This window comes from Lygodium microphyllum, chromosome 11 (assembly GCF_053477565.2).
Source record: "Lygodium microphyllum isolate KBCC chromosome 11, Lygodium_microphyllum_v1.1.10, whole genome shotgun sequence".
Classification (NCBI taxonomy): domain Eukaryota; kingdom Viridiplantae; phylum Streptophyta; class Polypodiopsida; order Schizaeales; family Lygodiaceae; genus Lygodium; species Lygodium microphyllum.
The window spans coordinates 125297694-125311064 of record NC_141145.1 but is presented as its reverse complement, the minus strand read 5'-3'; positions in this window follow the sequence as shown (position 1 = coordinate 125311064).

Genomic DNA, 13371 nt, shown 5'->3' with positions numbered 1-13371 from the left:
CTGATGCTCCAATCTCGCCAAACATTCACACACATAAATCTTATTTTTTCATAATTTTTTAGTGCAAAAATCCCAATTTTCTCTATTTTTTGCTAGTTTTCCTATTTATTATTCATGAAAAATAGGTATTTTATTATTTATTTGTATTGGCTTATTATTTTGATTGAAACTTAACATTTTCTCCGAGTTTATTCTATTTTCACTCCTTTTCTCCAACTCAAAATTGAAAAAAACCACTAATTTCCATTAAAAATGACATTTTACGAGTTTTAAAGAATTAATAATGGCTCTAAATCATCACAGATTCTACTTTTTTGTAGTTACACTCCTCAAACATGCTGAAAAAAAGGTTCAAACAAAAATTCATCGCATATGAACAACATTTTGACCATGAAACAACAAAAACAATCAAATTTCTTCATAAAATTGGAGCATACCGCGTATTTTGCGTGTTGCGGGTTTATTAATAATCATTCTGGGCAGCCCGCAAACTGACCAACAACATTCTTCGGTGCTGAACATCTTTCCTCAACCTCCTCTTCAACTTGAAGCAATCCAATCACAGCCGGACAAGCATCCTTCAGCCCCTCTTCTTCTTGATTTCTTGCACATGAATTGCCTCTATGCAGGAGAGAGAGGGAGGAGAGAGAAAGATTGGTTTTTAATCTCCACAACCAGGCAGCCAATTGATGGGTGGAGACCGGCGATGGAGAGCGAAGATAGGAAGAAGAACAGCCATGAGATCAGTTGGGGGGTTGCTTTTAGGCTCTCCAACCCCCCTTCTCACCAAATGTGGATATGGTGCCTCCATCCTTGTCAGGCGGCGAAAAAAACACCCCCCCCCCCCCCCCCCCCCCCCCCCCCCACCCAATACTCATGAAAATTTTTGGGGGGACTCCCTCAAGGGAGCCCCCAAAGGTCACAACCTTTGGCCTTCCTAAAGTCCATTTCACTTAGCATTTTGGGCTTTGGCCTTCCGGGCATTCCCTCTTCCGCGTCCGGTGTTTGATTCAGGATTCGAAAAATCCTGGGCATCCGTATTGAAGTCCTCCACTGCTAGGCAGCTCTGAGGGTCTCATCTCACACACCAAAAAATTATGAAAATTCTCCGATCGCCGTCTAGTGGCTCTTTTTAAGCATTTCTGGGGCATTGCCGCTTAAAATAGTATTGATTGCCACCGCTGCCTTCGACAAAATCTATTTTTCCCTTGATATTCTTAATTTTTGGCTATTTTTAAGCACTTATTGACATAAAAAATCATCTGTCACTAGGTCATGTATGCATCGTTTATTAAAATCACACTTGGTGAATACCATTGTCACTTTCCACCTTTCTCCACCTACCAATACCGCCTATTGTAAGCCTATAAAAGGCACTCATCCCCACACTCGTTCCATCAGTCATTCTCATCAGTTGTACTTGTATTATGCTTGGATAATATCAGTTATTCTTCTTTGTCAATGTTTATGTCTCATTATGATTGTTTATTTGCTCATCAGTTATCCTCCTTAGCATGCATCCTAAATATTGTAATGTGGTATCACAGCGGGATTCAAGTTAATGAGTCATTAGGCCACTGATTGAGTCATTCCAGTTTGAATTTCTGGCTCCTTTCACTTTCCTATGAATCTTTCACCTACCTCCCTAGCTACCCACCTTCAGTGGAGGGCTTGAATCTCTCAAACCAAGCCATTTTAGCTCAAGCTTTCTTCTAGGGAACTCTTCCTTGACTCAGGATGCTCCTTTCTATCACTTTACAGTGTGACATTGGTGGCTCTCCCCTCCAACATTGCGTGGTTTCTCAGTCACTGCCTATTTGTGCCCGTAGTCCATTCATACAGCTTGCACAATTCGTGCGTGCAACATTGCTGACGATTTCCATGGGGCTTTGTAGCCTACTATCTAATCTACCTTCCCATGAAATCTCTTGCAATATAATCACCTGTACATGCTACAATCAACAAAAAATCAGTCACCTGTCAAAACCCTAAATAGGGTAGCCATAGCCATTAATCTCAAAGCTCAAATTTTACTTCATTTTCCTACTTCCTTTTGCTCAGTAATGTCACTGACTCTCTGATCTGCTACAACACTGAGTTCTCAACTAATCTACCACTTCAAATTAGCAAGAAGGAGATTCAACATCAAGATCAACATCAAAGTGCTTCAACTACATAGTATCCCTTGATACTACATAGTGTTGATTAATACTAATCCTCTTGTGTCCTTGACACACTCAAATTCAACTCTTCTGTTGGACAATTCTCAGTTATTTGTTGCTACTCCTACCAACAAAATGGTAAAGGATTCACCCTCATGCCGATTCAACGGTGTCGGATTCCATACATGGCAACTAGGATCAAATTGATCCTAATGAAGAAAGGCTTGTGGTCAATCACAAGTGGTCAAGAGAAGAAACCAAGGGAAATTGCACTCTAAGTCATATGGGATAAAAATGATGATAAGGCTCAAGCTATTATCAAGCTCAAACTCGATGACAACTACATTCATCATGTTGATGATTGTGAAACCTCTTATGCGACATGGGATCGAATAGAAACCCTGTTTGGAGCTAATTCAAAATCCTCCAAATATGGCATGTTGATTGAATTTTTAAGGCTTGACATGCAAAGTAATACCTCACTTGCAACTCATTTGAATTATATGGAAAGCTTATTAACACAACTTGTAGAAATCAACTTGAAGATGGATGAAGGCATATGCATTGGAGTGCTTCTCTGCCTGAGTTTGATAATATGTCTACCACATTAATCAATATGCCAAAGTCAAAAATTGTGGATATCAAAGCCTCTCTCCTGGAAGAGGAAAGGAAGATCAATAGCAAGGGAGAAACAAGCATTCCAAGAGGAGACCAACAACTCCTCTATGTGAAAGGGAAGAAGAGAGTAGTCTCTGACTTTTGTAAGAAAACTGGGCATATTGAGAAATTTTGCTATGCTAAGAAAAGGTCTCAAAGAGCATATCTTGCTACAGTCAAAGAAGATGAAGACAACATTGAAGAAGAAGGAGAAGAAGAACCCTAAGAACAAAAGGATAGGACTCAATAGTCCCTCTTTTGTAGCTCATTTTCTGATAGACTTTTTAAGTTTAAAATGTGGACTTGCCTAATGTTCCCACCATAAGCTCCTATACTCCTCATGTAACCTTTGCACACTACAGCCTCTACATACTTAGTGAGGCTTTGTAACAGCCTCTAGCTTTGTATGGTTGGTTCTTTCCATGTCTACACTTAGCAAGGTTCTACTCCTGATGGCCTCTGTATACTCAGTGTCTTTTCTTGGTTATGATTGAGGAGGGGTGTTGAGAAATGCGCAATCACATCCACCATAGCCTTTGTGTAAGGAACAAACAAGGCAAAGAAACACATTGCAAATAAAGCCTTAGACTAGGTCATGTATGCATGGTTTATTAAAATCATAGTTAGTGAATACCATGGTCACTTTCCACCTTTCTCCACCTACTAATACCACCTACTGTAAGCCTATAAAAGGCACTCATCCCCACAATCATTCCATCAGTCATTCTCATCAGTTTTGTACTTGCATTATGCTTGGATAATATCAGTTGTTCTTCTTTGTCAATGTTTATGTCTCATTATGATTGTTTATTTGCTCATTAGTGATCCTCCTTAGCATGCATCCTCAATATTCTAGCAGCACTTGATAGTGATATAAGGCCTTGACGGGGGACACTTCAATGCTAGAATGAGTGGAGTTATTGTAAGAAAACTTAGCCAAGTGCAGCCATGAATCCCATGCATACTAGACACCATGAAAAAAAAATGGGTTGCTTTAGTGAGCCTGTCAACTACCACATAAATAAAATTTCAACCCTTCTTGGTCGTGGGTAGATCGGTGATAAAATCCATCGTAATGTGGGTCCACTTACCTTTAGGTATGGGCAATGGTTGCAATAATCCACTCGGCTTAAGGTTGTTGTCCTTATTCTATTGACAAGGCACACATCGAGACACAAAGTCCTTAATATATTTCCATAGGCCTCTCCATTAAAAGCTCTTTGAGATGTTATCATAGGTTTTAAACACCCCTAGGTGACCTACCTGACTTTAATCTTGTTAAGGTCATGGTAATTGATACACATAATGAAGGAGCCATCCTTCTTCTTGACCAACAAGATAGGAGATGCATAGGGGGAAGAGCAAGGCTCAATAAACCTCATTTCACTGAGCTCTTTAACTTGCTTGGCAATTTTGTCATGCCCACACTTAGAGAGCCTATAAGGTGGCTTATTGACTGGCTTTGAGTGGGGTTCCAAGTCAGTAGGATGATCCACTTGCCTTTTTGGTGGGAGAGTTGTAGGTGGCTAAAAGAGATCCTTATATTCATCCAAAAGATCTCTCAATGTTGCATCCTTGGTCAATTTAGTGGACGGATATGAAAAATACTTATTTAAATGCAAGACTAAGATTTATGAGCATATCTTAAACTCTTGTTTAACTACATTTTGACTATGCCACCATGTTCTTGTAGCAAAACAACCCAAATACCCCTTCCACTAGAGTCACACTGTATAGTGAGTTCTTTTGTGAAGTCAAGACACACGAGAATGGGGACTGAAGTCAGTAATTCATCTAGCTATTGGAAGGTGTGATCAACCATAGCATTAAAAGAAAAGCCTCTTTTTTTTAGCCTATCTCATAGTGGTGCTGCAATGGTAGCATAATGGTGAATAAACCTTCGATAAAAGGAGGAAATACCAAGAAAGCCACATAAAGAGATAGTATTATAGGGTGTGGGCAAATTTCAAATACGTTGCACCTTCTTGGGGTTAGCTTGGATCCCCTTTTCACTCACAATATGGCCCAAATACTCAACCTCGGTCTACATGAAAATACATTTTCTTTCCTTGGCAAACAATCTATGCTCCCTTAAGACATCCAATACCTGCTATACATAATGTAGGCTCTCTCTCAATGTCCTAATGCAGATGAGTATATCATCGAAAAAGGCAAGCACAAACTAAAAAAGAAAGGGATGAAATATCTTTTTCATAATACTCTAAAAAGTGGCAAGGGTGTTTGTTAGCTCAAATGGCATGGCAAGAAAGTGATATAACGCTCAGTCAGTTTTGAATTGCTGTAATCAGCTGAAATTTTGCATTATCCTTGATCCTCTCTAAGTGTACAAGGTGTCTATGCATCACAAATTCCATGTACAACTGAGAGAAATCCATGGCAATTTCTCCCAACAACTGATTCAACCAGTAAGACAACATCAATGGGTCCCATATCAAGTGTAATCAAGTCCACAATTGCCTCATAATTTGCAACCAAGCTGAGTGGTATCTTACAGTATATGTGAGTGCTAATTTCCTCATTTCCATTAGCCACCTGCACCTTAAGGGCTTGCTATAATTCTACGGGAAAGCATCTCAAACAGTTAGGGGATGATTTATTTACAAAGCTATGCATGTTGCCACTATCAACAAGAACAAATACATGCTTTATATTTATGTTTCCTTGTATGCATAGTAGTGTACTTGGGCTTTTAGAGACATCAAGGCATCCATATATATGGAGCAAATGGAATGTGGGGGTGTCATATGATCAATCCCATCCAGCTCATGAGGAAGATAACCACTGAGGTCAAAGTGGAATCCGTCTGGGGAGTCAAAGAATTACTCATGGTCAAGGTCCTCCTCATAATCAATATTTTCAACGTGGGGCATAGGAGACATAGCATCCAGTTCCTAATCCTCATGATCATAATCTTCCAAGATATACATGTTGTAAAACTTGACAGTGGCTGTCCTATAAGGGCATTGAGAATCATGATCGGCTGTATATTTGTCCCCACATCTGAAACATAAATCCTTAGCTTTTCCTTCCTTAAGAACTTCTAATGGGATACATTTCTGACCACTTGGGGCTAATGCATTGCGTGGTTTGTGTTTAGCATACTTAGTATCTCCCTTTGGGGTGATTACTATCATAAAACTTCTTTGTTTTCTATTAGCATTAAAAGTGGGAAAACTAGGTATTTTGGGGATGCCACTAGGCATGTTAATGCTACGATAAGTCCCATCATATTGGGCCTGCCTTATGGGGGTTCTTTGCAGTCCAAAACCAGGCTATAAATTGTCATTATTATGGTACTTTTGACCATATCTTTCATCCAACTCTATGGCCTTAAACAAGTTAGAGGGCTTTTGAGCCATTACATCACCTGAAAGGCTTGGTTCTAGCCCATAAATATACTTATACAACTTGGCATCACCACTAATAGCCTCTACATACATTGTCAATTTCATGAATTGATTTATATACTCTCACACAGTGAGATTATGTTGAGATCAAGTTGGTACCATCTTCTTGCTAATCGTTCCTTTTCTACTATGGATACAAATACTTGCACCATATGATTCATAAATTTATCCCAATCATGGAATTGCTAATTTTACATTTGTATGTAATGCCACCATGTATGCAAAAAGCCCTCTAAATGAAGAGAGGCTAAAAGGATCTTTGCCTCATTGATGTGTGGGTAGATGTGAAAATAAGCCTCTATCTTAGAGGCCCACTTTTCCAAGTCAGTCGTGGATGGGGATTGTCCAATAAACTTAGTAAAAATGATTTTATCAAGTAGCTCATTAGTGCCTTACTGCCCATACATTCCATGTGGTACATCATGCCCATGCATATGCTGTCCATTGAGGGCCATGTTGGCCAAATTGTCCATAAGAGCCTTGTTTCTCATGATTACCATATGGGACATGTTGCCCATACATCCCATGCTGCCCAAACTGAAGATTAGGGCTTTGTTGCACCCAAAAATTCAATGTGCATTCTGCCCAAGAGTGCCATGCATGCCATGCTATTTATAAGTACCTTGTGAACTGGGCTATCCATGATTTTGGGCAGGCATATAGCTGCCATTTCTTATGTGGAAGATTTTCTTGAGGAAGAGCTAGATGGATTGGCAATGGGGGATGGAAGGATAGGCTCATCATGCCTTGTTGAGGGCTCACTTGTCTCATAGGTGTTGAAGGGAATACCTTGTGTCCCAATGATGCCTTGCTGGCCATGTATGGTCTCCAAGGGAGGGGGTAGGTTGGCCTCAAGATTGGACTGATGCTCCTTTGGTTGCATCAAGGGGGCTGCCAATGTTGAGACAAGTGTAGTCATTTTCTCCATCAGCCTAGTCATCATGGCCATCGTCTCTCTATGTCTCTCAGCATGATGATTCTCATATTGGCACAATGTGTAATTAAGCTTAGAGTAAGGATCCAATTCTGAGAGCATTTCTTCATCATCTCCTCATGGTTCTTTTGGGTGGAGCTAGGGTCAATCATTGATGCCTAAGAATCCCAAATTTCACGTTGTCATGAGGTTCTCCGCCCAAGGTCTAAAAATAAACCTTTTATTCTCTACATATAGCTCATGGTAGCTTCTAACTCTGATATGATACAAGATGATTTGCTTACTTTAATACCCTAGGTCGCATACGTCCACTAGCTTGTGACATGATGTAACAATGATGTGGTTCCCTACCTTGATAATAACAATACCAACTTGGAAAATTCACAAGAAGTTGAGTTTTTATCCAAACTCTACCCTTAACTTGTATCTTTTGTTTAGAGATGCAACAAGTTTTTAAAGTCATGAGGCATGAAACATGGTATGTATGGATCTAAGCACTTAGATGACTTGAAGGAGAACTCTTGGAGTCCCAGAACCATGAGATGAAGTGTACTTTCAATTCATTTAGCTCATCAAGGTCTCTCATGATGTCTATCTTGCCAATAACCCCTCAAGTCCACAAAGTCACCTAGGTTTGCTTCATGGACATAATATATGAGTTGTGTGTAACTTATAGGGCCTAGATAATGCTCACAAATAAAAGAGGAGAAGAAGCGTAGTTCATGCTGTGATTTTTGGGTAGTTCTCAGGACTGAAACATGGCGCAAGCTGAGAGAGATGGAAGGAGCTCAAAGACTACCACACAAAGGGAGGTGGAGGCATGCAACCACAAAGGAGGATCAAGCCATCAAAGGGCTGCAACACTTGACATGTAACTGCATCTTCTCTCCATACATCTATTGCTTCCATGGCCACAAGTGGCTGCCCAAAAGAGGGCTGAACTATGTATTTAAGGGCATCAACCCATACTTACTAGATCTCTCTTATGATTCTTGAAGAAGGTTTATTCTTGACTTGTGTATTCTTCTATATGCTGAGTCTGACCTCTCATGCCAAGAGAGGCATCAAATTTACTCTCTGGAGTACTTCAAGAGTTGAACGAGGACTACTATTGGCTGTCCAAACCTGTAATCTGAAGGGCTGAAGCTCATCTTCTTGCGTTCTCATCTAATCTTGTGACATCAAGGGGCTTATTCTTGCTATTTGAAGCTAACTGCAAGCTACCAATGTAGAAGCTTGATGAGAGGAGTATCAAGAAGCCTTGTTGACTTGATTATGTAATGAAAGTGGACTGAAATAGGTAGCCCAAACAAAGAATTGTGGGCAGCAGCACATATTTTTCTCTTTTTGAAGATTCATGATCAATCATTGGTCTTTCTTGACATTGATATGCTTGATGCAAGTTGACATTGCATAAGCATTGTGGAAGGGGTATCAAGAGAGCATTTTAATTGCTATGTACATGCTTGGGACTGAAATAGGTAGCCAATAACAAGGAAAACAAGGGCAACATGATTTCCTTCTTCTCTCCTACTTCTACATGCTTATTGCAAGCTACCTATTGCTTGTTACATGCTCTTGAATATAGGGCTGCTTTTGTACTTCATTAAAGTGTCTTATTGGAAGGTTGATGCCATGTATATGGGCTGAAATAGGTAGCCCACATAGTGGTTTTGTGGACAACAAGTCCTTTTTCTTCTCTATTACTTCATATGGTGTGATAGACATTTGCACTTGGCTGATCTATGCACTCCGAGATAGGGGAAGTTTATGCTATCATTAGAGGTGAATCTTGGATGATATTTGGGCTGATTTGGGTTGATATCTTCAGCTATAATCAGAGAATTAGCTACAAGAGTGATCTTTTGATTCATTTCTTGCTCTAGAAAAGACGTCTTGACAAGATATGCAAGTCTTATGTGCCCCTATGGCAGGGCAATGCTTGTAATTTATTCATAGATGATTTGAGTTGGATTAAGAGGAGTTTTTCCCTTTATTTCTTGGCTGTAATAACCTAACCTTATCAAGAACTCTATTTGAAGCTTTCTTGAAGCAAGTTTCTTTTGCTCTATAAGCCTTGTAATTGACTGATAGTCTTTTGTCCCTAACAGTCTACATTGAATGCAATCATGCAAAGTTGATTCATGCTTTGGCATCATGTATGATTGATGGGATGCAGAGTTGCTTATGATACATGACGGCTTATTGTACTTGAATACATATCTTGTGATTTCTCTTATAGTAAATAAAACAAGCTTGATTTGAGTTAGATTTATGAGGTAATACTCTTGTGATCTTTGCTAAGTACATCGAATTGGAAGCCCTGTTAACATCTTTGAGAACTTGGCTTGAAACCTTCAACCCTGCTCTTATCTCTACCATCTCCGAAGTCTAAGCTCTTGAACCCTCATAAATTCTTCTCCCTCAAGCCCCTATGGTTGACCTTCAACCCTACATGCTCCAACAACATTGAAACTCCTCATGGGCCCTTTGCTTTTCCTCTTTGTCTTGCCATACTGAGTGTTGTCCAAACAAATCCTTTGACACAAAATCTAAGATATCTTTTGCTAGGGAGTTCTAATCAAGGAACTTTATAATTCAAAATGAAGGGGAGAGCTCCCTCTATGAGCCTATGCAAAAAGTTTTATGTCACAAAATTTTCAGACTTTGTTGTAGATAACTTTCTGTGGCAGTATAGAAGGGGATTGCAACCTATCCCATAGGACCATGACACACAAAAGTGGATGTAACCTATCCCACAGGACCATGACACACAAAAGTGGGTGTAACTTTCTGTGGCAGTATAGAAGGGGATTGCAACCTATCCCACAAGACCATGACACACAAAAGTGGATGTAAATCTCCAATGGGAGATCTGATCGGGGAACTTAGCTATGGGATTTTAGCTTAGTCCTCCAATTTCTTTTTTCTGTAATCAATTTTTTGGAGTAGCCCTATAATGCATGCACCATATCTCATAGTCTTGAATCAATACTGGTTGACCTTGTTATGATGCAAAAAACTTAGACAAGTGATTGTAGCATAAACATAATCTCTAGAGCATACCATAGTATCCATACATGGCCTGTGATTGCCTACAATGATTTGGCAAACTCAACAAGAGTCCCAAGTAGCATACATTCAAGTCAGTGCAAATACATGTGTGACATAAATCCCATATAGATTTCCAATGTTCTTCCAATGGTCCTTGGGGTAGGGATGGGTTGTACCTGTGCTTGCAAACAAGTTCTTGATATTTCAGACTCGAGGGATGTGTAAAGTTCCTCATTGAGCTGAGTTGTGCACCCCTTCAAGGTCGTTAAATGGAAAGGGGGAGTGACCCCACTATTGTCTTACCATCTGGCCTAGCATTGGCTTGAATTATATAAACTAGAAGAAACATGGGAGAAGCATTCTATGCTAATCAACTCGCATGAAATGCATATTTTGAAAATAGACTTTTAGCTTTGATGAGATGCAAGGTATAATAGAAAAAGTGGATGGATAAGGGTGTTACCTCAACAATTCAGTGATTCACTAATTGCTTACTTACCTCTTTTACAAATTTTTTTGGGTTTACTTCAAAATAAAAAACATTAAGATGGTTATGGTTAGGAGTATGATGCTTAGCTGCTATGTTGAAGAGAGGGATTAATTGAACCATAGACATGAATGCATTTAATAAATGATTGAGTAGATGAAGAAGTAGGCCAATACATTCCCTTGAATCCATCAATGCCAAGAGAGGGTTGAGTCTCTAATTTCTCTCAAACAAGAGGATGGAGCTCAACAAATGGATAAAGAGAGAGGTCAAGAACTATGAGACATACCTCAAACATGCTTGAAGGAGTGGTGGAAGGTTTCCCAAATCAAGAACCCATGCTTCTAGGTCTTCAATCCTTTGAAATCTTCAAGGGGAAGAGTCTTGAGTTGTTGCCAATGGCTCTTGGGGCAAAAAATTGACGATCCTTCAAGAGAGCTTGAGCTATAGGGAAGGTGCCATGGCTATCATTGATGCTGTCCACTCCTGGGTTTTTGGAGAGTGCCGAGATCAAAGATCTCAATCAAGGGGGGGTTGAACTTACTTAGATGAGTGCCAAGCACTAGGGAATGAAGCTAGAGATCAGTGCCAAGTGTTGGAGCAAGAGGAGAATGGCCATGGCACTTAGCACAAATTGCACTGGAATTTGTGGGGCTGCTTCTAGAGGCTCCGGCTGGTTGGGGTGCAACTCATGGGTGCTCTATAGGCTACCTAAAGTGTTAGAAGGTAGTGGGAGATGGCATTCAAGCCCGACGAGAGAGAGAAGGAAGATCTTGAGAGTTATTGGGCTATAGGTTCCATGGCTGCTTCAAGAAACTGTGAGGAAGATGAGAAAAACTCACTTTTGGGAAAAAGTAGTCACAGTTAAGCCATGTTCCAAATCTTGAGTGTCCACATTGGGTAAAACACCTCTAAAATTGAGTTGTAGAGTAAAAATGAGCTGCTATCTTTGTTTGGTTGCCTCCAAATTCGGTCAAAGCTCCACTTAAAAATCCAAGAAAGGCTGCTAGCTTGTGTGGGATACTCCTTGTGTACCTATGTACATGAGTAACTAGGGTTCCTAAGTTTGAAAGGAAACTAAATCTAAAGGAAGAAGAGAGAGAAGAAGGATCAAAGACTAGTGCTCTGATACCAACTGTAATGAAGGGAACCTAAGATGACCTAAGAGAGAGAAGAAAGAGTACAAAAGAGAGAGAAAGAGAGTGACAAGGAAAGTGAAATACTACAAGAAGAGAGAGAAAGATAGAAAGAGAGAAAAAAGAGGAAGGAAGCCATGGAAGCTATGAAGGCGAAGAGAGAGTTTCTTGATTAATGCATGATAACTGACCTAACCCTCTTACACCTTAAATACCGTTAGGGTGACTGGTATTTTTTCCTTATTTTCATGTATATCCCAGTCGCTACGTTGTATTCATATTCTCTCTCCCTCTCTTCTTTTTCTTTTTCTTTTCTCTCTCTCCTCTTCTTTTCTCCCCCCTTTTCTTCTATTTCTCTCTCTCTCTTCCCCCTTTCTTCTCTCTCCTTCTCTCCTCTCTTTTCCTTTTCTCTCTTTCTTTCTCTCTCCTCTTTTTTCTAATTTTCTTCTCTCTCTATCTCTCACTCGTTTTCTCTTTTAAAATTTATCTTTCCTCTCTCTTCTGCCTCTTTTTCTTCTTCTTCTTCTCTCTCTCTCTCTCTCTCTCTCTATATATATATATATATATATATATATATATATATATATATATATATATCCCTTCTACATCTTTCTCTCTCATAGTATGTAAATTTTATCTTTTCTCTCTCTATAATTCTCTCTCTCTATGTTCATATTCGCTCTCTCTCTCTCTCTCTCTCTCTCTCCTTCTTCTCTCTCTTTCCTTTTTTTCCTCACTTTTCTTCTCTCTCTCCCCTCTTTTTTTCTTTTTTTTCTTCTCTCTCTCTCTCTTTTGAATTTAAAATTTTTTGTCTCTATAATTCTCTCTATGGGTGTTCATATTCTCTCTTCTTTTTCTTCTTTTTCTCGTCCTCCTCTCTCTCTATCCTTTTCTTCTCTCCCCACTTTACTTTTCTATATCTATCTCTTTCCCCTTTTCTTCTCCTCCCATCTCCGCTCTCTTTTCCTTCTCTCTCTCCCCCATTTTTTTCCTTTTTTCTCTTTCTCTCTCTCTTTTAAAATTTATCTTTCCTCTCTTTATAATTCCGTCTCTATTCCCCCTCTCTCTCTTCTCTTCTTTCTTCCCTTCTCTCTCCATATCTTTGTGTTGATTTTTTGTTCTCTCTTTCTCCTCATTTTTCTTTTCCTCTCTCTTTCTCAAGTTTTTTTCGCTTGCTCGCTCTCTTTTCTCTCTCTATATTTTGTCCTTTTTCTCTATTTTTCTCTTTTTGCTTTTCTCTTTTCCCCCTTTCCCCCCTTATTCTCTCTCTCTCTCTCTCTCTCTCTCTCTCTCTCAAATTATATATTTCCTCTCTCTCTCTCTCTCTCTCTCTCTCTCTCTCTCAAGTAAAAAACTATGTCAAAAAATGTTTAGCTAAAAAAAGACTTTTCTCTTTCCTATTTCCCCCGCTCTCTTTCTATTTTCTTCTTTCTTCTTCTTCTGTCTGTCTCTCTCTCTCTCTCCACTTTTCTTCTCCCCTATGTCTCCTCTCTTTTCCTTCTCTCTCCCCTCC